At 32.9% G+C, this 4,488-nt stretch overlaps 1 long non-coding RNA gene across 1 annotated transcript; it reads right to left on the bottom strand.

The window, feature by feature from the left end:
* Positions 1–2,405: 2,405 nt before the first annotated feature.
* Positions 2,406–3,572, bottom strand: LOC127703748 (uncharacterized). The gene is made up of 2 exons (XR_007983021.1): positions 3,367–3,572; positions 2,406–2,619 (listed from the first exon to the last, which is right to left on the bottom strand). It is a non-coding gene; the product is annotated as an uncharacterized LOC127703748 (long non-coding RNA).
* Between the last annotated feature and the right edge of the window lie 916 nt (positions 3,573–4,488).

Genomic DNA, 4,488 nt, shown 5'->3' with positions numbered 1-4,488 from the left:
CTAATTCTACAAAGTTCTCATGACAACGTTCATAGTTCACTTCCAAATTTGCTATAACTTCTGATTGTGTACACAAATCTAAACACTGTTAGTGTGCTAACTTAAATTGTTCAAACCTTTCACATAACTTTGAATATAACTGTTTTACATGTTCCACGTTCTCATATGAAATTAAATTAAATTCTCCCTCATGAATTCGTCCGAATTTAAAACATTTCTATACTAAATACATGGCTAAATAAGAGACAAGTCATAATTTAGGTTTGTTTGCTCGCAGTAACTTTCTTATTTTCTCAGCGAAACAACATTTAATATCTTGTAAACATTTTACAAATTACAAAAATATACCACAATTCCATCTATATACATTCACAATGTCCTCTAAATACATATCAATACAAACATAACTGTAATATATTATGCAGAGCTTAACGTTAACTTCGTCTATCAAAGTTACTGGAGCACATCGATAATAATCAAACGTAATCAGGACTTATATATGCCTATAAAACCCCACCCGTACTACCGCCCTCGAAATATTCGTGCAGAAAACAACAGTAACATCAGACCACTTCTGATTTACATACTAGCCAAACTTGTACCACAAGTCTAAAGATAGAAATAGAATAGGGAAATTCCAAATATAACGGAATAGAAATAAATTTAAATTCTCCCTCATGAATTCGTCCGAATTTAAAACATTTCTATACTAAATACATGGCTAAATAAGAGACAAGTCATAATTTAGGTTTGTTTGCTCGCAGTAACTTCGATAAAACAAAGGAATAAATAATTTGAGAACTATATGCCAAGATTCAAGGAAACAGCCATTTGAGATTTTAAATTGTCTTTAATATACCCATCTTTGGCTTTATCAGAAGCCCATCTACCGTGGACTTTAAGTAACCTATCAGAGACTCCTCTATTAGCCCCCGTAGAAGCGCCACCACTTCTCAAACTATGAAGCCCAAACTTAAGCTTATCTAAACCAATATCTGATAAACTCTCTAACAAAATTTCTCTCGCTCTGGTATAGGACAATGGACTATTTATATTACATAATTTATAAACATCTTTCGATTTCATAAAAGACAGTGCTCTGAGAATATAGCTATCAGAATTTTTGCTCAATTCAGCTAAATTGATATACTTATTTAACCAAAAAACTGGACATAAATCTGTACCTGTTGCAGCTATAACAACAGAATTACCCCTTCTGTATAAATCAGTTTTGCTTTTATCAATGCGAATTTTAACATGACTGACTTGAAACTCAATATTATTCATCTTAATGTTAGCCAATTCACTATACCTCAAAAATCCAGAAAATCCTTACAGAAATAATACTACTACACGCAATTTTTTGAGATTATTATGATCTCCGAACTTCAAAACAATTTTCCTTAATATATCTGGCGTAATAGGTTCTTTTTTGTTTATAGGTTTACTTAGCAATCTCCTTCCTCCTTCATAAATAAGACCAAGGAATTTGTCTGAACAAGGATTATGTTTGAAATTAAAGTCATGAAACCATTTTATTGAATAAAAACTTGCATCTAAAATCGCAACACTGGATCCCTGTTGAATGAGTCCACCTATATACATAGAAATCGTAGTAGTTGTCGCTGGTAAACACTCAAGTGAACATGAAACACACCATTTTTCAAACTTTTTAAAATAGCACTTGTATTTCTTAATTGTAGAATTTGATCTAGACGATTCGACAAAAGAGGGTAAATCTCGTATGATACTGGCAAATCTCGAATCATTGGCATAACACTCAACACTGAAAACCTAAATTAGTCAATTTGACCAATTTAATTGGTCATTTTGACTGTCCTCTAGATGACAATGCACTTTAATCATTTTGACTATGCTCTTAGTCGTTTGACTAGATGGTTAGTCACATTTGACTAAGTAGGGTGGTAATTATGACTATGTTAGGAAGTCAAAATGACTATATGTTATACTCGTTATGACGAATTGGATTGTTCAATTGACTATGCACATTTGTCAGTTTGACAATTGAATGCAGTCCATATGACTTATTGAAATGGTCGAAAGTGACCATGTTGGTTAGTCAACATGATTACTGTGAATAGTCACGACTGTTAGACTGTTATTTTAATTTGTGTTGTGTTTTTTGTTCTACCATTTTACTTTGTGTGTGTTTCTATCCGTTCTGTACTTTTATGTTTCATTTCTTCTGTTATTCTACTTTATGTTGTTTCTCTTCCATAGGATTGAAAAATGCATCTGGAATATAATATCATAAAATTCCACAGCAGCAATACTAACAATGACAACAGCATAGGACCACAAAGTGCTCAATGTTCAAAACCTTCCTATATCTTAAGTTTCCATGTGTTACCATTACTCAGTGACATATATTAAAAGTCTAAAAATCAAATAAAGAAAATGTATTTATTATAAACTCATTGTTACATACATTATGATATCCCAACTTAAATATATATTTTATACATTTTCAGTATGTCAGAATTTGAAGTGTTTATTTAAGATATTTTGTCGGTATCAACTCTGCATGTGTCAGTGTAATATTCTCTCTGGTCAAAAATCTCTCAGCTGTGCTCATACAAATAGCAATGTCTTCATTTGCTGAAAAATATAATTATATCATTTTAGAAGCTAAAATATAACAATAAACAAGTATATCAGTCATGTTAAAAGTTAAAAGAAATTTTTTTTTTTAAATCTTTGATCTAGTGATGTAGTCACTCATCTTTTACCATTATTTTGTAATGTAAGCACCGGGATCTTGACAGCCACCCATCCTATATCACAACATTGTAATGTAAGCACCAGGATCTTGACAGCCACCCATCTTATACCACAACATTGTAATGTAAGCACCAGGATCTTGACAACCACCCATCTTATACCACAACATTGTAATGTAAGCACCGGGATCTTGACAGCCACCCATCTTATACCACAACAGTGTGGTGTAAGCACCAGGATCTTGACAGCCACCCATCTTATAACACAACATTGTAATGTAAGCACCCGGATCTTGACAGCCACCCATCCTATATCACAGCATTGTAATGTAAGCACCAGGATCTTGACAGCCACCCTGAGGATTTTTTTTAATTTATTGTTGTGAATATCGATTGCAGTGTTTATTTTTAACAGTTTTTGGTCAGATGAAAAAAAGATATCGCTAAATACTCTTTTCAATCGACAATACGTTGAATGTGTATCAAAATTGATATCCCGTATACATATCTCCCCCTTTTTTATTGTCATTACGTCAACATGTGCCGATATTACATTCATTACACTTCTCTTTCTGAAATTTAATTTTTGTAAGTTAGAATTAAAACATATATACATGATACTTACTTTAAACAATTGGTTTAATTGACAAAATAACAGTTTCGTGCCTCCTGGTTTGTTTACATCTACACGATCTAGGGAACAAAGGGAACGCGAAAGAGTGCGCGTGAAAACCGATACTCTACACCACGTGGTGCTGTGACCACTAACATCGTCAAATTGACCGCGCAGGTAGTCACAATGACTAGATTAGTAGTCATATATGCTGTTGACTACCTTTCGGCTAATAATTGACTAACTGAATAGTCATAGTGACTAATTTAAATTTTCAGTGAAATTGTTTCCATTGATCTGTAAAATAAATATAATAATGAATACCAAGTAATAACTATAAACAAAGTAAATATAATTAACATTACTACTATAAATGAATGCGGCATTTCCCTCGCAAACAACCCAGTGCGGCATTTCCCTCGCAAACAAATGAATGCGGCATTTCCCTCGCAAACAAATGAGTGCGGCATTTTCCTCGCAAACAAATGAATGCGGCATTTTCCTCGCACACTTACTGTGGCATTCAACCTCACAGTATCTAAAAAAGTCATATACTTATATATATACAGTGGCATTAACCCTCACTGTATTCATAAACAATTAATCAACAACGTTAACAATGACATATCTAATTGTTGCAGTTAAAACATCACAATGTTAAATTTAACATTCTTACGAATATAGTCTCATATCTGATAACTGCGGCAAATAACCATCGCAGAAAACTAAATCAACTACAGTCTGTATACAACATTCAATGCATAAATCTCAATACTTCGAGAAATCCAACAACAAAACATATACATTACTGTTAAAAGGTCTCTGTGCAAATATACTCTTTTCTTGTGAACCTTTTGTCAAAAAGTTCATAGGTTTTACGTACTCTCTAAAGTCTATAACAAAAGATTTAAATCTGTCTGAAAACCTATTCACTAAGATAGGCCAAAATAACGCTGATGGCCATTTAGGTACAACTAAAGTGCCTTTAGCTTTACATAACCGCATGTGATTTAAACACTTGCTAACTAAACAAACTGGTGGAACTAACCAGTTATTATGAGCAGACCAATCATATGCGAAAGCATCAACCCCGGAAGTATCTAATGAATAATATCTAGAATTAAAATAGTCTAC

This window comes from Mytilus californianus, unplaced genomic scaffold, assembly GCF_021869535.1.
Source record: "Mytilus californianus isolate M0D057914Y unplaced genomic scaffold, xbMytCali1.0.p SCAF_1, whole genome shotgun sequence".
Lineage (NCBI taxonomy): Eukaryota > Metazoa > Mollusca > Bivalvia > Mytilida > Mytilidae > Mytilus > Mytilus californianus.
This window is presented reverse-complemented; position numbering and strand designations above follow the sequence as displayed.